Below are 22,669 nucleotides of genomic sequence, written 5' to 3'. Positions count from 1 at the left end.
AATGTAGGTGGCGGCGATGTCCGGTCGGCAGATTAGGGGTTAAAAAAATTATTTTAGTGTTTGTGATGTGGGGGGGCCTCGGTTTAGGGATTAATAGGTAGTTTATGGGTGTTAGTGTACTTTGTAGCACTTTAGTTAAGAGCTTTATGTTCCGGCGTTAGCCCATAAAACTCTTAACTACTGACTTTAAAATGCGGTAGGAGTTTGGACAGGAGAGGGTCTACCGCTTACTTCTTCCAAGACTCGTAATACCAGCGTTAGGCAAATCCTATTAAAAAGATAGGATACGCAATTGACCTAAGGGGATTTGCGGTAGCCTCCAGTCACGGAAGAAAAATGAGTGGTACACGTGTACCTGCCTGACTCGTAATACCAGCGGGCGTTAAAAAGCAGCGTTGGGACCTCTCAACGCTGCTTTTTAAAGCTAATGCAAGACTCGTGATCTAGGCATTAGTGTTTTAGTTTATTTTTTATTCTAAAGGTAAGTTTTAATTTATTATAAAATAAGGATGTTGTTATTTTAATGTAAAGTTAGCGGGTTATTAGGTTTAGGGGTTAAGAGCTTAATTTAGTTTATGGCGATGTGGGGGGCTGGCGGTTTTGGGGTTAATAGGTTTAGTTAATGGTAGTGATGTGGGAGGCCAGAGGTTTAGGGGTTAATATGTTTATTTAGTGGCGGCGGGGTCCGGGAGCTGTGGTATAGGGGTTAATACATTTATTTAGTGGCGGCGGGGTCTGGGAGGGGTGGGGTAGTGGTTAATAACTTTATTAAAGTTGTGGCAGGGTCTGGGAGCGGCGGGATAGGGGTTAATAACTTTATTAAAGTTGCGGCGGGGTCCGGGAGCGATGGGATAGGAGTTAATAACTGTATTACAGTTGCACCGGGGTCCGGGAGTGGCAGGACAGGGGTTAAACATTTTAGTATAGTGGCGGCGTTTAGTGACAGGGTATAAATACAGTTGGTAAAAAGCCGAATAGCAGCGAGATCGATGACTGCAGTTAACAACAGTCTGATGCTCATCGCCCCGTACTTGGTGTGCGTCTTTTTGCCAGCTCTTTTTATAAATATGGAGATAGTATTCAGGTCCACGGCCACGATGTTAGGCGAGCGTATTGGTGCCGGCAAATGCAGCATAGTTGAGGCTTTGATAAATATCCCCCTAAGTCTAGAGGCTAAAATTTTAGTTAGAAGCTTAAGGTCCCGATTTATAAGTGAAATGGGTCTATAATTTTTACAATGGAATTTGTCTTTTCCTGGTTTTGGGATTCCGCTTATTCTGGCTGTCAGTAAATCAGGGGGTATTTCTCCTCCTTGCAATATATAATTGAAATAACTAACTGTGGGATCAATGCAAGAGAAAATTTTTTATAAAATCCACCTGAGAATTCATCAGGTCCCAGAGCTTTAATAATTTTAAGTTGTTTGATGGCTATTACTATTTTTTCCGCTTGATATGAGAATGTAACCCACTTACATTTTGGGATAGTATTTTAAAAGACATCTAAATATACAGTCAGTAAATCAGGGGGTATTTATCCTCCTTGCATTATATAATTGAAATAAATAACTGTGGGATCAATGCAAGAACATTTTTTATAAAATCCACCTGAGAATCCATCAAGTCCCAGAGATTTATTTATTTTAAGTTGTTTGATGGCTATTGCTATCTCTTGCAATGTTATTGGGTGTTAATGACATCTACAGCTTCTTTATCAAGCTTTGGTAATTTGCAATTTTCTAGAAGGTTTTCGATCTAGCTTTCTCTGTTCTCATTTTGGTTCTGTTTTAAATCATATAATTTTTTATAAAACTCACCAAAGACATTTGCTATATTAGAGGGGTTGTTCATAGTTTTCCCTTCACGTGTTTGAATTTGTGGGATAGATGTAGACCTAGTGATATTTCTAATTTTCCTGGCCTGCATTCGGTCTGGCTTGTTAGCAAATGTAAAGTAATGCACGTCTATAACCCTCAAGGATGCCAAAGCTTTCTCATTCAACAGTTTATCTAGTTCTCCTTTCTTTATTTTCAATATTTTAGTTATTTTAGTGGATTTACTCTCAATATGGTTTTTATGTAGTTCTTCTATTTCTTGTTTATTTTGCTTAATTAAGTTTTGTTTTATTTTGGTCATAGCAGCCTTTTCTTGGATACAAATTCCCCTAGATATGTGCATGATCGAAAAATTTGTTTCGTTTCGGATCGATTCAGAGTTTTTCGAATTTCGTTTCTGATCGATTCGAATTTGGAAAACTTCGAATGAATTAGTTTCGGATTTGTTTCGGATTCATTTGGATTTGAAAAAAATCGTCTGGATTTGTTGCGTTTCGGAAATTCGGAATTTTGGTATGTGTGCTGTGTATTAGACTAGTATTATGTACTGTATTTTAGGTGTAACCCATAGCAGAGTGATATAACCTAATATACTGTACAATACTAGTGTAATCCATGGCCATCCGAATTTACTGAATAAATCCGAACTAATTCGGATTTATTCAGTAAATTCGGCAGTATTTTAATTGGGAAATTCGGTTTGATACGAATCTCTGAATTTTCCTTATTTTCCGAATTTCCGAATCGATCCGAAACGAATTGCACATGTCTACTAAAGAATGCTTTAAATGCTCCCCAAATAAATTGCTGATTACTTGTAGAGTCTTAATTATCAGACCAACATTTTCTGATAAGCCTTTTAATTTTTTGGCATACTATTTCATTCCTCAGAAAGGCTGGATCCAGGGTCCATGACCTATCTCTTGAGGGGTCAAAGAAACCTTGCAAATAAACTTCTACTATGACATGGTCTGACCATGTGGCTTGCTTTATATCTGTGTGTGTTAATAGTGGGCATAATATTTGGCTGATAAATATATAGTCAACTGTTGAGTGTGATTTATGAGCCGCGTAGTAATATAGTTTCTAACTCCTCTGTTGCAAATTCGCCAACCGTCAATTAGATTATGATCTAGTATAAGGTCACTTAAGATTTTCTTAGAGGAAGAATTTGGGGCTGGGGATCTGTCGACTTTATCATTAAGGGTTAGGTTAAAATCACCTCCCAGTATAATCTTGTGCCTCTTCCAAGTAGTTAACAAATTGCTTATTTTTTAAATATATCTTTCTTGATTTTAATGTGGAACCTATATGTTCCCTAACACTACTGTATTCCCCTGAATTTTTCCTTTTAAAATGAGAAATCTCCCTTCATGATCTCGGATGACTTCCTCTTCCTTGAATGCAATATAATGGAGACCCCTCTTTTTTTCTTTTGCCCGAAGGCATGGTATTATATTGGAAAAGCAGTGTCCCAATATTTTGGTGTATGTTTAGGAGTAAAGTGTGTCTCTTGTAGCATGATGATATGTGCTTTATTAGTTTTATACTCTGTAATCGATTTTTTTCCGCTTAATATGAGAATGTAACCCCCTTACATTTTGGGATAGTATTTTAAAAGACATCTAAATATACAATATAGTTTATATAACAGGAATACAAGATATGCATTTTCAACAGATGATACTGCAAGAATCACACAAGAGTCCCCCGAGCTTCAATTCTGACAGGGAATTCATTTAAAGTGTTGAACCCAGTATGAGAGTAGTCATGAAGTAGACCACAGATGACGAAGAGTAAAGAGGAAAGTATAGAAAACAAAACACAAAAGTAAGCATAACAACAATGTGTAACACAAGTATCCGTATGTGATACCTGGTTGTTTAGGAACAAAATAAAATAATTAGTGTCCTGGCTTGAACAATCTACATATACTGCATTGCTCAACAATATATAGCAAACCAAACAAACAACTAAAGCAACCAGTGCAACACATTTTTAAAACCCAATGCATATTATCTAATTAGACTATTGTAGGCTTTCTTAAACTTATGATGCAACAAAAGGAGCTATCACAAAGTAGCATTAATTTCATGACCCCTTGGTAGCTCACCATGAACCCAGATGTTCTTATGTTATATCTATGGCCAATATGTGTTATGTGAAAAATATATTGCCCCTAAAACGAAATCATACAGTCAAGTCTATATATAGCTATTCTGGGCAGTTATACCTCTGTCACTGGGAGTTCTAGATTGGTTCTGAAATTAGTGTAATGACTGTATTAGTAGTTTGCTTAGAGAAATCAGTATAAATCAGTCATATAAATAAAAAAATCTAAAATAAAAAACTTATATACATAGAGAAATAGGTTGTTTTATTGTAGCACAAATTATTTGAAATCCTCACTGTATCATGTTTATAACTGCTAATGAATCATGATGGACTAGTTCAGCATTAGCTTCATACTTCTCTTTTTATGTATTCCTTTTATAAGCGATCTAGAATTATATCTCTATCCTGAGTAGACTGGGAAAATTGTGTAATTTCTGATAATGTGGATCCCCAAAGTCTATAGCTATATGAATAATTTATCTAATAAATATTATGTTACCTGCTTTAAGATCTTTTTTGTATGTTTGGGTTATATCCTTGTAACCGTAACCATAAAGTCAATTTATTCGAATGTGACAACAAAAATCAATTATGTCTGTTTGTATGTAATAGTAAATAGCTGGAGCAGTTAGAAAAACAGGCCATTATCACTTAATATACGGCTAGATTACGAGTTTTGCGTTTTGAGTGGCGCAGTGCTAACTTGCAAGTTATTGTCACCGCTCACTTACCTACAGCGTTGGTATTACAGGTTTACAAAAACCCGGCGTTATTAGGCAATATGTGAGCGTAAAGCAAAATTGAGCTCCATACCGCACTCCAATACCAGCGCTGCGGTGAGCTGCAGTGAGCTGGTTTTACGTACTCATGCACAATTTCCCCATGGACATCAATGGGGAGAGATGGCTGAAAAAAAGCCTCACACCTGCAATAAAGCATTGTAAAGCTCTGTAACACAGCGCCATTAATTCCTATGGGGAAACTAAATTTATGTTTACACCTAACACCCTAACATGGACCCTGAGTCTAAATACCCCTAATTTGCCGCCCCCGACATCGCCGACACCTACATTACACTTATTAACCCCTAATCTGCCGCCCCCGCCGACACCTATATTACAGTTATTAACCCCTAATATGCCGCCCCAATGTTGCCGCCACCTACATTATACTTATTAACCCCTAATCTGCCGCCCCCAATGTCTCCGCCACTATACTAAAGTTATTAAACCCTAACACCCCCTAACTTTAATGTAATTAAAATAAATCTAAATAAAACCTACTATTAATAACTAAATAATTTATATTTAAAACTAAATACTTAACTGTAAAATAAACCCTAAACTAGCTACAATATAACTAATAGTTACATTGTAGCTAGCTTAGGTTTTATTTTTATTTTACAGGCAAGTTTGTATTTATTTTAACTAGGTAGAATAGTAAGTAAATAGTTATTAACTATTTACTAACTACATAGCTAAAATAAATACAAATTTACTTGTAAAATAAAACCTAACCTGTTTTACACTAACACCTAACCTTACACTACAATTAAATAAATTACATAAAATAAATACAATCACCTAAATTACAAACCTCCCCCACTAAATTACACAAAATAAAAAATAAATTATCAGATAGTTAAACTAATTACACCTAATCTAATAGCCCTATCAAAATAAAAAAGCCCCCCCCCAAATAAAAACCCCCATAACCTAAACTACCAATAGCCCTTAAAAGGGCCTTTTGTGGGACATTGCCCCAAATAAATCAGCTCTTTTACCTGTAAATAAATACAAACAACCCCCCAACAGTAAAACCCACCACCCACACAACCAACCCCCAAATAAAATCCTAACTAAAAAACCTAAGCTCCTCATTGCCCTGAAAAGGGCATTTGTATGGGCATTGCCCTTAAAAGGGCATTTCGCTTTTTTTCTGCCCAAACCCTAAGCTAAAAATAAAACCCACCCAATGAACCCTTAAAAAAAACCTAGCACTAACTCCCGAAGATCCACTTACAGTTTTTGAAGGCCCGACATCCATCCTCAACAAAGCAGCAGAAGTCCTCATCGAAGCCTGCAGAAGTCTTCATCCAAGTGGCCAAAGTCTTCATCCAAGCCAGCAGAAGTCTTCATCCAGATGGCATCTTCTATCATCATCCATCCGGCACGGAGCGGCTCCATCTTCAAGACATCTGGCGCGGAGCATCCTCTTCAATCGACGTCTTCTTGCAGAATGAAGGTTCCTTTAAATGACGTCATCCAAGATGGCGTCCCTTGAATTCCGATTGGCTGATAGAATTCTATCAGCCAATCGGAATTAAAGGTGAAAAAATCCTATTGAGCTTCAATCCTATTGGCTAATCCAATCAGTCAATAGGATTGAGCTCGCATTCTATTGGCTGATTGGAACAGAACTCTCTCAGCCAATCGGAATTCAAGGGACGCCATCTTGGATGACGTCATTTAAAGGAACCTTCATTCTGCAAGAAGACGTCGATTGAAGAGGATGCTCCACGCCGGATGTCTTGAAGATGGAGCCGCTCCGCGCCGGATGGATGAAGATAGAAGATGCCGTCTGGATAAAGACTTCTGCCCGGTTGGATGAAGACTTCTGCCCCGTTGGATGAAGACTTCTGCCGCTTCGTTGAGGACTTCTGCTGGCTTCATTGAGGATGGATGTCGGGTCTTCAAAAACTGTAAGTGGATCTTCGGGGGTTAGTGTTAGGCTTTTTTAAGGGTTTATTGGGTGGGTTTTATTTTTAGATTAGGGGTTTGGGCACTTTAAAAAGAGCTAAATGCCCTTTTAAGGGCAATGCCCATCCAAATGCCCTTTTCAGGGCAATGGGGAGCTTAGGTTTTTTTAGTTAGGATTTTATTTGGGGGTTGGTTATGTGGGTGGTGGGTTTTACTGTTGGGGGGTGTTTGTATTTTTTTTTTACAGGTAAAAGAGCTGATTTCTTTGGGGCAATGCCCCACAAAAGGCCCTTTTAAGGGCTATTGGTAGTTTAGTTTAGGCTAGGGTTTTTTTTTATTTTGGGGGGCTTTTTCTTATTTTGATAGGGCTATTAGATTTGGTGTAATTAGTTTAAATATCTGATAATTTCTTTTTTTATTTTGTGTAATTTAGTGGGGTTTTTTTTGTAATTTAGGTAATTGTATTTAATTAATGTAATTGATTTAACTGTAGTGTAAAGTTAGGTGTTAGTGTAAGACAGGTTAGGTTTTATTTTACAGGTAAATTTGTATTTATTTTAGCTAGGTAGTTAGTAAATAGTTAATAACTATTTAGTAACTATTCTACCTAATTAAAAAAAATACAAACTTTCCTGTAAAATAAAAATAAACCCTAAGCTAGCTACAATGTAACTATTAGTTATATAGTAGCTAGCTTAGGGTTTATTTTACAGGTAAGTATTTAGTTTTAAATAGGAATTATTTAGGTAATGATAGTAGTTTTTATTTAGATTTATTTTAATTATATTTAAGTTAGGGGGTGTTAGGGTTAGGGTAAGACTTTGGGGGCGGCAGATTATGGGTTAATAAATGTAGGTAGGTGGTGGCGATGTTAAGGGTGGCAGATTAGGGTTAATAATATTTAACTAGTGTTTGTGATGCGGGAGTACGGCGGTTTAGGGGTTAATATGTTTATTATAGTGGCGGCGATGTCGCGGGCGGCAGACTAGGGGTTAATAATTTTATTATAGTGTTTGCGATGCGGGAGGGCCTCGGTTTAGGGGTTAATAGGTAGTTTATGGGTGTTAGTGTACTTTTTAGCACTTTAGTTATGAATTTTATGCTACAGCTTTGTAGCGTAAAACCCATAACTACTGACTTTCAGTTTACGGTATGGATCTTGGTGGTATAGGCTGTACCGCTCACTTTTTGGCCTCCCAGGCAAACTCGTAATACCGGCGCTAAGGAAGTCACATTGAAAAAGGACTTTTTGAAAGCTACGGTAATTACGTTGCGTTACGGCCAAAAAAGTGTGTGGTACAGCTAAACCTGCAAAACTCGTAATACCAGCGGTAGTGAAAAAGAGCCTTAATGCTGCTTTTTCACTCATACCGCAAAACTCGTAATCTAGCCAATAGTTTGTCTAACAAAACCATTGTAACCTTTCTTAGACTTCCTAAGTACCAAACCAAACCAGTCATCATTCATTTTACATGAAATAATGTGTCCTATGATTTAAAGAAAAGTAATCTGTTTCTAGTTCTTCAGGATTTGGTGTGAAAACTTTGTTATGACTATATATAACTTGTCTAACAAACATTATGTTAGGACTTTTTCTAATTTGTAAAAAAAAAATTAGAACCCTCAACATGTAGTAACAGTACAAACAACAAAATTGTCCCTGCGTCTGAATTTTTAACCATCGCTTTGATGACATAGCTATATTCTACCAAGATTCATTGTCACTTTACTTCCTCGGGATTATGTCAACAAGCCCAATTGTGTATGGCTTATTTATCTTGGGTAGTCCATAAAGTGAGCCCCAAACTTGTTTTACCACTATTGGGTAGGTATGCAGCAATGTGTCCAAAAACACCCTGCTAGCAGCCGATTGGCTGCAAATGTGCAGGGGCGGCATTGCACAAGCATTTCTAGTGAAATGCTTGTGCAATGATAAATGCCAACAAAGTATGCTGTCAGCATTTATTGATGTGTGGCGGACATGATCGCTACAGTGGATTATGTTCGTTCGCACTTTGATAAATCGTCCCCTTTGTAATCGCGGGACATTTCTGTTGTGTTGCTATAGAACAACATATCAGCCATGTCTTAACTTTTTTAAAACAAATTAAAAAGAAGGTGGAAATATGTAAAGCTAGTAAAAAACAGAAGCAGAAACACTTTATAACAACAATTAGTTAACACTTTGTAGCTCAGCTTTTGCACCAGCAATGTAAACTTCTTGTTATTGGGGATGGCAAGTGGTCCTATCTTATGGAGATACCTCAATATATTTTTGATATGGAAAAGTTACAGTTGTGTGACAAAAATGTATGTGCCATGGGTAAATATAAGTAAAAAACAAGAAAATTAGTCCTCTGAGGAGATACTATTTATCTGATCCTTTTTATATATTTAAACATGTCTCTCTCTTACTTATAAGCCAACCTTTTGTTTAATAGTTTTCTTTAATACGTATATTAAAGGGACATAATACTCATATGCTAAATCACTTGAAACTGATGCGGTATAACTATAAAAAGCTGACAGGAAAATATCACCTAAGCATCTCTATGTAAAAAAGGAAGATATTTTACCTCACAATTTCCTCAGCTCACCAGAGTAAGTTCTGTGTAAAAAGTTATACTTCACCTGCTCCCATCTGCAGGTAAAAAATTAAAAAAATGAAGAAATGAACAGCAGCCAATCAGCATCAGCAGTGCTGAGGTCATGAACTCTTACTGTGATCTCATGAGATTTGACTTAACTCTCATGAGATTTCATAGTAAGCTTCCTTTACCTGATTGGTGAAATAAGATGAGAGTGCACGATGCTCCTCCCTTCAGATGTCCCAGAACAGACACACTAATATGCTGCTTAGAAATCCTTTACAATGGGAGGTGGCTACTGAGGAACTTTTGAGGTAAAATATCTTTCTTTTTTACATAGAGATGTTCAGGTGATATTTTCTAGTCAGCTTTTTATAGCTATGCTGCAACACTTTCAAGTGTTTAAACATTTGGGTATTATGGCCCTTTAATACTGTAGGTCTTTATTGTAATAGAATGCAATTATCTGGTTTGTATATTTGCTTTCATTGTCAATATTTTTTCTTACAAAATCAATAAAAATACTTTTAATAAATGCAAAAATATTAATTTGAACACCCTTGTTCATACAAACAGGCATTTAACATTCCTGTGTTTAGTGCTCAGCGGATCAGTAACCCCATTGCAGGCCCACTGGTGCCCACTGTAACCATGGAATTAGGGTGCTCACATTGATAGGACAGTGGATGAAGAATAGGCTGATGTGTAGGGTACATTTTCCCCCACTCCTTGGCAGTGGGACAAATACAGTACAGGAGCTGGCAATACACCTGCAGACATATTTAGAATTCCTCACTTATAATCCCTACAAGCCTCTCACATTGATTGGAAAGCAAAGAAGGGACCATCCACTGCTAGCTAAGCATTCAGACATCAATCAGATGCTACATTTTCGTTTATCCCCAATTTCCTGCTCCACCAGCAGCTCAGATTACAGCATGGACAGGCCGGGGGATTCAGCAAAGTGCATTGTATTAAAGCCTTAGCAATGAGGAACAGAAAGCTGTCTGTCATACAACACCTTTGTATTGTGTGCTCTTTTGCACATGTTTAGCTACTTAGTAGTTTCAGGTAACACCAAACTGAATTGTATAACTGTTTGTTAAGAGGCAGAGCTGATTGCAAGGGTGCAGTGATCAAGACTGTCATATGAAAGAAAATCTTAAAAATTATCCAAGTTTTTTTTTCCATGGGCTGCCATGGGAGGGCTAAAAAAGATTGCACTGCCCACTGCGTAAACAAAATGTACAATGCTGCACAATAAAGCCATCTATAACGCTATTTATTTAAAATTTGCAGTTAAAGAAACATTTACCAAATAAACCTTGCTAAATTAAAAGTGTGCCAAAATAAGATATTTTTATATTTTAAACTAAGGGGCATATATATCAAGCTCCTTATGGAAACACCGCTGCTCCATAACTTGTCCGCCTGCTTTGAGGGCGTGGACAGAAATCAACCTGATCGAATACGATCGGGTTGATTGACAAAACCCCCGCTAGCGGCTGATTGACCGCAAATCTGCAGGGGCGTCATTGCACCAGCAGTTCACAAGAATATGCTGGTGCAATGATAAATGCCGACAGCATATGCTGTCAGCATTTATCAATGTGCGGTGGACATGATATGTTTACTTCGTATAATGTCCGCTCACACCATTGAAAAATATGCCCCTAAGTCAGATGGACACTGTAACGATTTTGCTTTTCTAAAAGGTTAAAAGAGAAGTGTGTGTGTGTTATATGTGTATATTTTCTCTGTATATTTTCATCAATGACATAGCCATCATTGTGTAAAGACTTGCTTCAATCATTGGCACAGATAGTGCCCCCTCCTCACAACCCCACACAATATTCTGTATAGGATTTGTTTTACTCCTGGCTTCAGCCCAACTAATACAATTTTCTATCAAACCAAAAAGTTCCACCTTTTACTACTACACAATGATTAATAAATTAACAACCTTGGTTGAAAGCAATCATTTAACTTTCTCCTTTAATGCAGGCCCTGGGAGCCTGTTAGAGCGGCTTGGGCTCTGTGAAGAAGCAGACCAGATTAGCGCGGGCTCTCCAGCGTGCTGAAGGTATTAATCCCTAAAAAAAAAAACAAAAGTAAGTGAATGAATACTGATGAACTTCGTCAGTATTTTTTCTTTAATTTTCCTTGGTGCATTCATTCAGATAGTAGTTTTGTTAAAACAAAATAAATATCCAATTTTTCTCTTGTGGCTGATGAGCACAACCGTAGACAAGACAACCAGCACAGCACTGGTGAACTTCCCACACAGTCCATATTATAAACCCTTTGACAAATTGAGAACAGAGGATAGCCTGGATGCCAAATGCAGGCTTTAAAGGACGTTAAAGGCTAATTACATTTTATAAGCATAGTATTGAGGTTATTCACACCTCCCTGTAGTCATGGGTGCCGCCATGTTGAAATCTATCTTTCCACTACATTCCAGTGCTGACCTGTTTTGGACATGTGCAGCAACTCTCCTTCAGATAGCTGCAGTGTAAACTAGGTTCCAAAATAGCAGCACCCAGGGGTGGAACTACAGGGGGTGCAGAGGGCGCAACTGCGACTGGGCCCCTGAGGGTGGGGCCCAGCTTAAAAAAAAAAATTCCCAATAAAAAACATTGACCTGCCACTGCCTGCACTGTTATCTTGTGAGTGTGACATGATGCTTCACTAGTGTCCTCTGACTACAGGGGTTAGTGTTCTTCTGCTTTAACCCATTGGTGTTTATGTGTGTGTGTATGTGACTATGTGTGTATTTATGCATGTATGTGTGTGTGTGTGTATGTGTGTGTGTGTATGTATGTATGTGACTGTGTGTGTATTTATGCATGTATGCGTGTGTGTATGTTTGTGGAACCAGGCAAATTACAGACCTTGCTACTACAGCATGGGGGGGGGGCGTGGGGTAAACAGTGTTACTATACAGTACCACTATATACAGTACGGGGGGCTGGACCATGTCACTGACTACTGTGGTCACTTTATAAAGTACTGGGGAGGGTCAGGCCAGCCATCTCACCGACAGATTACAAACTGTGTCACTAACTCACTATATACAGTACTGGTGGGTTAAACAGTGTCAACTATATACAGTAATAGGGGTCAGACCATCTCAACAGACTGTGGGCACAGGGGTACCTCCTTTTGCAGACATAATCAGATTCAATTTTTTTTCCCTGTGTTAAATGTAAAAAATAAGAAAAAAGATATGTATCAAATTCACCTTTTTTTTGGGGGGGGGGGCTTCTTAGATTCTTGCACCTAGTGTCCCTGTGGTTTCTAGTTACGCCCCTGGCAGCACCCATAATTAGAGGGAGGTGCCTGAAATGTATTTTGTATTTAGTGTCCCTTTAAAGACTTCTCATGCAGCCCTACAGCCTTTCAACACAGCAGAAAGCAGTATAATTTTCCTTTTTGCAAATAATTATTTTTTTTTGCTTTACCCTACAGGACACTTACATGTCCTGCCCAGAGCTATGTGATGCCCATGTAGTTAAATTGTGAATATTAGTTTGTGATGCCAAAATGAACGTTTTCGAATTTGAGATATTGCACTTTATATTTTAGCTTATGTGACCTCATCTCCGCCCCACTTTCCGCCTCTTGTAATTAAATTATGAAAAATATACCTTTTGTTTGTGCTAATTTTTTGCTGCAAAAAACTAACATTTGTTTCGTTTCCGAGATATTCCACGTTATATTTTAGCCCATGTGACCTCTTCTCCGCCCACTTTCCACCTCGTAATTAAATCATGAAAAAAATATACCAATCATTTGTGCTATGCTTGTGCTGATTTGTTCTGCATAAACATATATATATATATATATATATATATATATATATATATATATAGGAAAACATCAAGCAGGGGATCTGCACACAAAATAAACTTCCAACTTCCGGGGTGCTCTGGGTTGGGTAGGAAAAGTAAACAAATGAAATAAACAGGTCCCACACTCTCCGCTGTGAGGAAGGGGGCTAACTACCCCGAAATGTCGCAGTTCAATTAAAGAAGTTTGTGTTTTCACATCGGAGAGTGCGGGACCTGTTTATTTCATTTATATATATATATATATATATATATATAATATATATATATATATATATATATATATATACATATATATATATATACTGTATATATACTGTGTATATATATATATATATATATATATATATATATATATATATATATATATATATATATATATAAAACGAACATTTGTGCTGGTTTGGTTTTGGAGATATTGCACATTATATTTCATTTGACCTCAATCTCCAACCACTTTCCACCCCCTGTTATTAAAGTGAAAGGCAATCCTAGCGTTTTACAAACGCTAGGATTCACTATTGAAACAAATAAAGGGGTCTTTTATTCATGAAGTATAAGATACTTCATGTAGAAAGCTCCTTTATTTGTTTCAATCGATCGCCGTTCTTAGCTGCTACAGCAGCCTATGGCTAAAAAATTTTTTTATAAGAGGTGACGTTTTCAAGGGCACCAAGCCAGATTTACCGCACGGCTATTGGCTAAGAGGTGAAAATGTCACCTCTTAGCAAAAAAATTTTTTAGCCATAGGCTACTGTAGCAGCTAAGAACGGCGATCGATTAAAACAAATAAAGGAGCTTTCTACATGAAGTATCCTATACTTCATGAATGAAAATCCCCTTTATTTGTTTCAATAGTCAATCCTAGCATTTGTAAAACTCTAGGATTGACTTTCACTTTAAATTGCAAAAAGGTATATTCCATTTGTTTGTGCTATGTTTGTGCTTATTATCTGTGTTTCATGTACAAAGATTTACAAGTGTGCATGGTATTTTTTTAATCTGACAACCATGTTTTAATGAGAATTCTTTTGGATGCATTACTTCTGATTTCCTATTCTTGAATATTGTTAAAATGTTGATATGTATACGCATGGCTTAAATCTTTTTTTGGCAAAAAACAAATATAAGGTGGCACGTTATTGATGTTTACATGCACTCAACTCAATGATTTAAAGGGACAGTCAAGTCCATAAAAAACTTTCATTTTTCAAATAGGGCGTGTCATTTTAAACAACTTTCCAATTTACTTTTATCAAACAATTTTGCTTTGTTCTCTTGGTATTCTAGTTGAAAGCAAACCTAGGAAGGCTCATATGATAATTTCTAAGACCTTGAAGGCCGCCTCTATTTTATTTACTTTTCACAGCAGGGGAGAGTAAGCTCATGTAGGCCATATAGATAGCATTGTGATCACGCTCGTGGCTAGTGGCAGACACTGCACTAATTGGCTAAAATGCAATAGATAATAACTAAAAGTCATGTGATTAGGGGCGGTCAGAAGATGCTTAGATACAAGTTAGTCACAGAAGTAAAAAAGTGTATTAATATAACAGTGTTGGTTATGCAAAACTGGGGAATGGGTAATAAAGGGATTATCTATCTTTTTAAATAACACAAATTCTGGTGTTGACTGTCCCTTTAATGTACCATTAACTCTAAAATGAGCATAAGTTATATCAATAAGTCTTAGCATACAACCCCAGCATACATCATCATTTAAGGCAGTGTTTTTCAACCAGTGTGCCGTGGCACACTAGTGTGCTGTGAGAGATCCTCAGGTGTACCACAGCAGACTGACAACACTGTGACATATTTTTTAAACTTTGCTTGTTTTTTACTCCCAGTGCAGGGGTAGTTTGTAGGAGGCATGGCATAACAGCACAATACATACAGTATGTGTGTGTTTGTGTGTATATGTATATATATATATGCTGTATTAGGCTACAATGTGTGATTTTTTTTTTAAATTTTGGGATGGTGGTGTGCCACAGGATTTTTAAATGTACAAAAGTGTGCCATGGCAAAAAAAAGGTTAAAAATCACTGATTTAAGGACACGCTCTAATTAGTCAGAGCATGTAATTTTATCATTATCAAAGCTGTAACTCTATGCATAGATCAATGGCAGTTTCTGCTCTATATCAGCAGTACTCCACCTGAGCAGTACTTTAACTATGTGTTTAACCCATATGCAGGGCTTAACCACACAGAGTTGCATAGAAAAAGAGGATGTGGTTTTAGCACTATAATGGTATAATGGATGTGTACAGAAAAAGATGCAATGCAGTTAATAAAGATATGACTTAAATGATAAAACTTGCTGGAGTGCTGGTTTGCTTAGTTAACTCCTGGTTTGACTTGTTAAGTACCAATTAACTCTGAGCAAGTGGGGGTTAATATTGGGTAAGTTGGGATTAACATGATATACTGGGGTTAACAAGTTAATAAAGGACTTAAAGTGACACTGAACCCAAATTTTTTCTTTCGTGATTCAGATAGATCATGCAATTTTAAGCAACTTTCTAATGTACTCCTATTATCAATTTTTATTTGTTTTCTTGCTATCTTTATTTGAAAAAAATTTATCTAAGCTTTTTAGTTTGTTCAGAACTCTGGACAGCAAGTTATTATTGGTGGATTAATTTATCCACCAATCAGCAAGGACAACTCAGGTTGTTCACCAAAAATGGGCGGCATCTAAACACATTCTTGTATTTCAAATAAAGATACCAAAAGAATAAAGAAAATTTGATAATAGGAGTAAATTAGAAAGTTGCTTAAAATTACATGCTTTATCTGAATCACCAAAGATAAATTTTGGGTTCAGTGTCCCTTTAACATGCAATAAAGGGGGTTAACATGGCAACAAATTGGTTAATATGGCCAATATGTGGTTTATGATTGTATATTATTATTTATGGTTTAATTACCTGGGATGCAAAGTGGGGGAAGATTAGGGCCCCATGGAATATAATGAGCAATATTTCTAAAACCAAACCAGCACAAAGTTGTTTTTTGCAGCACAAATCAGCACAAATGCAGCAGAAACTAGTGTGACACACACATTCGGCACTCTTCTTGTGAAACAATAACCAAACATGACAAAGTTTTGGGTACAAAAGGCCGCAGCCCGCATTTATTAAACAAACAAGTGTTTACAAATAACACAACCACCTAACCAATGTGGTTACAAAAACTCTGGGGTGCTGTCCATCATCCACCACACGTGCCTTCCACTGGCTGTTGCAGGCACGCCCCCTTTTCTTAAACTCTCCCCATCGTCCGATGAGGTACCATTACCACATAAAACTCGCCTGATAAGGCCAGCACCCGCCCTTAGCTGCGACTTCCAAATTCTTAAAACAGGGAGGGAGGGAGGGAGCTTTTCCCGCTTCACAAGGGAACTGATGCTGGCTTCCGCCTCACAACCCTCAATATTTATACTCGCCTCCTCCTCCTCAAAATTCTGCCTAGCAACCCACTGCTATTGGCCTGTAGTGTGGTCACATGCCCCTGCTCTCAATTCATTCCTTCCGGGGCTTCTTTGACACACACATTCGGCACTCTTCTTGTGAAACAATAACCAAACATGACAAAGTTTTGGGTACAAAAGGCCGCAGCCCGCATTTATTAAACAAACAAGTGTTTACAAATAACACAACCACCTAACCAATGTGGTTACAAAAAACTCTGGGGTGCTGTCCATCATCCACCACACGTGCCTTCCACTGGCTGTTGCCAGGCACGCCCCCTTTTCTTAAACTCTCCCCATCGTCCGATGAGGTACCATTACCACATAAAACTCGCCTGATAAGGCCAGCACCCGCCACAGACCGACCTACCGTCGGACACCGCCCAACCGGGCTAAGGCCTTCTGTACCCCTTCTTTTAGGTTAAAATTAAATAAGTGCAACCCCACTTCATTGAGATGCACCCCATCCTTAATAAAAAAGCATCTGCCTGATTCCCCTTCGAATTCAACATGGTGAATGCCAAAACCCCCCAACTGAGCAACAAAACCTGATAGAGTCCTGTTAACCTTTCTTCTGGATAAATCCAGCCTCCTGACATCCCAAGCTGAGCGCCATTCCAACCTTGTCTCAATTTCTGACCACACAATTAACACCTTCGGGAACAAAACCTTCAACATACGCATGCCACCCTTCAACTGGTCAATCAAATCTTTTTGAGCCATAAACCCTAAGTCATTTCCTCCAGCGTGTAACACCAAAATGTCAGGAGGCTTGTACAGCCTGGCAAACTTACTCACTGTACTCACTACCCCCCTCCCATTTGAGACCTCTTACCCCAAACCACTTTACCCCAACCTGTTCCCGAGGAAGACCCAACTGGATTCCTCCTTCCTTTGTTGCTGCAGCTTTTCTCGCCGAGTAAATGAAAGAATGTCCAACTATCAACACTGAACTGGACCTGTTAAGAAAAACAAAACTATACTATCATGTTAGGTCGAACATAACATTTAAAACACCCTGACTTCCACCTTCCCACCTTTTTCACAACTTCCTCACTAAACCCAATTCATGCGCCTCTGTTGCCGCGCCTATTCTAAACGAATGGCCTCCAAAGTCTTTTGGGTCCACCCCAGCCACGGACAAAGCCCTTTTAAGTACCCGCCCCAAACTGATATTTTGACAATGCTCCTCCATCCTCGTGCCTCAAAAGAGGGCCCTCACCACTAGGCCTGATCCTAAGATAATCCACCAGTGAACCTACCGGGCAACAAACACCCCCAATAGCAAATAACTTGATTAAGCGGCCCCATACCCTCCTGATCTGTCTTAGATTTTCTAAGCCAAATGGACACTTCCTCCCTTGATATCACCACATCACTAACCCGATACCGCCATTGTCCTTTCTAGTAGCCCCAACCAATTCCAACACTCTAAAAGCCCCGAAAAAGGCTAAAACAAAAGCCACCCGGAACAAGTAATACTCAAACTTAGAATTGCACACCTCCTCCAAAGCCCCAACTACCTTTAATAGTAAACCAAATACAAGTGGACGTCTTTTGTCCCCCCTAGCTCCACCTCTACAAACACCTCTCACCACCAATTTTACCCAAAACTCCTTTGTTAAATCGACCCATCCCATCAGCTTAAACAGAAAGGCTAACGCCGCCACCTGACGATTCACCATGGATTTTGACATCTTCGCCTCTTTCCATTCCTGCACCCAATCAACCAAGTACCACACCCCAATCCTCTTTTGACAGCCTGATCCCATCCCTGTGCAGTCTACAAAACCACCGTTTCCATACTGGCACGTAAGCTCTTAACGTACTCTGGGCTAAAGCCCCTCTCGCCAATTTCAATCCTTTAAGAAGTCCATCTGCCACAAAGCCCTTGGGCATTCTTCCCCATCCAACTTCGCCTCCGGGGCTGCTTCCCGAAACTTCTGCCACTGCAACCGGGAAAGAGAGTCAGCAATCACATTTTGCTTCCCGGGTACATGCACCGCCCGAAAAAACACATTCCCCCTCAAGCATTCCAGGACAAACACTCGGAGAAGCCGAATCACTGGCCTCGACTTCGCTGTCAACTTATTAATCGCAAATACCACTCCCAGATTGTCAGAGTGGAAAGTCACCTTCCTATCCCTCAGCTCACCATTCCAAACCATCACAGCCACCACCAACGGAAACAATTCTAGAAACACCAAGTTCTTGGTTAGACCTTGTTCCTTCCATTCCTCAGGCCATGTATCCACGCACCATCTGCCATCAAAATATGCCCCAAAGCCATGTGCTCCTGAAGCATCTGTGTATAGGTGCAACATCTCATCAGATACCGGCCCCTCCTGAATGAGCGATCGCCCATTGAACTCCTCCAGAAAAATCAACCACACTCTTAGATCCTCCTTCAATTCCTTTAAAAGCCGGATCCTGTGGTGTGGTTCCTTCACCCCAACCGTAGCCAATGCCGGGCGCCTTCCAAAAACCCTTCCAACTGGGATCACCCGACAGGCAAAATTAAGCTTGCCCAGTAGCGACTGCACTTCTCACAACGACACTTTCCCCTTCCCAAGCATCCCAGTTATGACCTTTCTCAGATCTACCACCTTTTCCCAAGGTAACGAGCACTCCATCAAGACTGAGTCAATCTGGTTCCCCAGAAAACTCAACTTAGTCACCGGCCCTTCCGTCTTTCCTGGTGCAATCGGAATCCCGAATTGCTCAGCCACTTCAACAAATGTTTTCAACAACATTTCACAAACTCCAGAACCAGCTTCCCCCACAAACAGGTAATCATCCAAATAATGGACCATCGATGACCTGCCTGCCTTTTTCTTCACCACCCATTCCACAAATGTACTAAATTTTTCGAAATACGCACAGGATATGGAGCATCCCATGGGTAAACACAGATCAACGAAAAATTCCCCTTGAAATTGGCAACCCAATAAATGATGACACACCGGATGGACTGGTTAAAAGCCGAAAGGCTGCCTCCACGTCCACCTTTGCCAACAATGCTCCAATCCCCGCTCTCCTGACCACACTCACCGCCTTATCAAATGAAGCGTAACGTACTGCCGTCAAAGACGGGTCAATCCCATCGTTAACAGACACGCCCTTAGGATGAGACAGGTGGTGAATCATTCTAAATTGTCCCTCCGTCTTCTTTGGGACCACCCCAAGTGGGGACACCCTCAAATTCGGGAATGGAGGGTCCTTGAAGGGGCCCCGCCATTCTCCCCTGTGCCACCTCCTTTTCCAATTTAACTTGAACCACCTCTGGGAATTGCTCAGTCGATTTTAAATTCCCAGGAACTCCCGATCCCTTTGAACCCTTGAATGGGATACGAAATCCAGAACTGAAGCCCGTCAGTAACAGCTCCGCATCCCCCGCTCTACCCTTTGTCTTACCGTATTGTCTTAGCCACGGGGCCATCTCTCTTACCCTCACCGGGGTCCGAGCCCGTAGCAGCACCCTCACCTCCTTTTCCATTCCCTTTTCCTTTCCGGAAACATTTTGCCCCAGAGTGCGCACCTCCGCATCCTGAGCACTCGTGCTTGTATTTGCACGCCCCTCCGAACCTACACACCCCCTTCATTAAACTGGAAGCAGAGGCCTTTTTTAATTGCCACCGATGTGGCCCCCCACGGTCGTTCCACTAGCCCCCGTTCCTCCACTCCGAAAGGACTGCCCCCTCAAAGGAGTCATTAACTCCAACCACACCCCCATCTCCCTGTCGTCCCACCGCATCTCTAGTCGTACCGCCAGCCTCTGGCGGAACTGTTCATCGTACCGCCACCAGGCAAGACCCCCATATGTCCTCTGAGCCCCTGATATTTCATCAAAATAGCAAAACATAGTCGAGCTCTGCTCAGGGAATTTCTCCCCGATCACGCTGGCTAGTATGCAAAAGGCCCTCGTCCAGTTTGAAAAAGTTTTAGGTAATTTCCTCCACTTTTTCTTTCTCTCCTCCTCTTCCTTTTTGCCCTGTTACCCTTTTGGATCTTCCTTTATCTCAATAAAGTGGTCCAACGGCAACAATGAAAAGATCTCTACAAACTCTCGTTTCCATATCTTTTCTTTAACCTCTTTACTTAGATGGATCCCAAGTGGTCCAACTGAGCACAAGCAAGGCCTACGCAAGGCTTGATCCGCCACAATTAACACTTCACCGCTTGTAACCGGCACCGACCCTCCTTTATCTACCCCACTCCCCGAAGGGGTTCCAACCACCGGTACACTAACCTCCTTCACTGCCGGTACCCATGCTCCCGCTGCTGTCCCCACATCACCCCCAACTTTCCTTTTGTCTTCTAATTGAGCCACCAGCTCCTTCAGACCTTTCATCACCGTCTCATACACTCCCCCCGACTCTTCTTTTTCTTTCCCCCCCTGCAGGGAACCCGCCGTCTCACCTGGCGGCCTTGACACAGGCTCCTGCACCACTATTGTATCCTCTCTTCTCCTTTCCGCCCTGTCACCTGCAGATCTTCTCCCCCTATCATCAATGTTATAAGACATAGAGATTTCCCTCCTACGTGTATGTTCTCGATCTCTATCCCGCCTGCCCCATGTGGGGGACGTATGCCTTTCCCGCTCCCTGTAGTCTATCCTTCGCGTCTGAGATCTCTCCCTCCGCCGTGCCCCTCTGCTCCTGCTCCTGTCCCTTCTGCTCTGTCCACCTGAACCTCCACCTGATCTCTGTGGAGAATGATTAACATGATGTCTCTGCCTCCTAGTGTCTTCCTTCTCTCTTCCCCCTGCCCCTCTCTCGTTCTTCCCTCATTCCCCCAATTTGTCCCTCACTCTGATTTACTTGTCCCCCCCCCAGGCACCAGAGAATTGAGCAGCTGCATTAAAGTAGCCATCTCTCCTACCTGTGCCGAACTCTCCGGTTCCGTCTGCTGTCCCAATTGCAATTCTTCACCAGCGAAGTCACTGTAAGATTCATTCATCCACAGGACGTCCTCCTCCAGCTCCTGTAATGAAGACTGCACTGCAGGCAACCCCGGCCTTTCCACCGGGACGCCGTCCGACTCCTCCGGTTCTGAAACACAATCATTAACTTCCAAATTATTCCTTTTCTCAGTCCTTTTACCCCCACTCCTGTTCTCCCTGCCCCTCTCTGTCTCTGTACCCCTATTCTCCCCCATCCCCCCTACCCCCTGTAACCCTATCCCGTTCCCTTATATCCTGTTCCAAAACCTCAACGGCCGCGCCAATCCCACTTGATATTCCCCCCTACACTATGCCTGCCAGCCCTGTTCGCCTCAGCTCCCCTTTCTCCACCTACCTCTTTTCCCTTTTTTCCTCTCCCCCTTAGCTTGCCCCTTCCCAATACCTCCTCTTCCCCTGCCCAAACAACGTCCACTATTCTCCCTCATGTTCCCTCCAATTCCTCCGCTGCCACACTCAGCACCTACAGTTTCCTTATCCCTCCCCTCACTGCTCCCTAAGTTTACACCTGTTCCTCCAACGCCCCTACCGCTTCTCTCATTCCCACTCATCCCCTCCCCCCTTCTCCTTCTAACCACACTAGCCCCCTCAAAGACCGAGCCATCCCCCCCCCTCTCAGCCCCCTGTTTACTTATACCGCTCCTGGCGACTGCCACCGCACCCTCCCTGCTCCCCGAACAAACCTCATGCGTCACCATTACTCCCCCCCTCCCCGCTGCCTACGCTCGTCCCCAGCAACCTAGGCCTCAGTGTTCCCCTCCTACTCCCTGCTGACACTGGAGAGGTGCGCAGCTCCTCCATAGCCCTTCTCTTGCCTCCCGACTTTCCGCTACCTCCACCTCTGGCAGTATCAGGCCTCCCTTGACCCAAAGCTCCCCTCCTGTCATCCGGACTAAGCCGCACCGGCGGCTTCGTCCGCCTCACCGGCCGACCGCACCACTCCTGACCTGATGTCCCTGCTGGCTCGACTGTCGACGACCCTGCACCGGAACCGCTGTCCTCTGAAAAGAGCCTCTGCTGGAGCCAGGTAACACCCTTTTCCGCTACCAAGGTCCTTACCTGTTCCAGCAAAAGGCTCACGCTCTCCATTCTGCCTGTCAGCTTTTCCTGCTTCACAAGGGAACTGATGCTGGCTTCCGCCTCACAAC

This window comes from Bombina bombina, chromosome 1 (assembly GCF_027579735.1).
Source record: "Bombina bombina isolate aBomBom1 chromosome 1, aBomBom1.pri, whole genome shotgun sequence".
Taxonomy (NCBI): domain Eukaryota; kingdom Metazoa; phylum Chordata; class Amphibia; order Anura; family Bombinatoridae; genus Bombina; species Bombina bombina.
The sequence above is the reverse complement of the archived record's forward strand: the minus strand, read 5'-3'. Positions refer to the sequence as shown.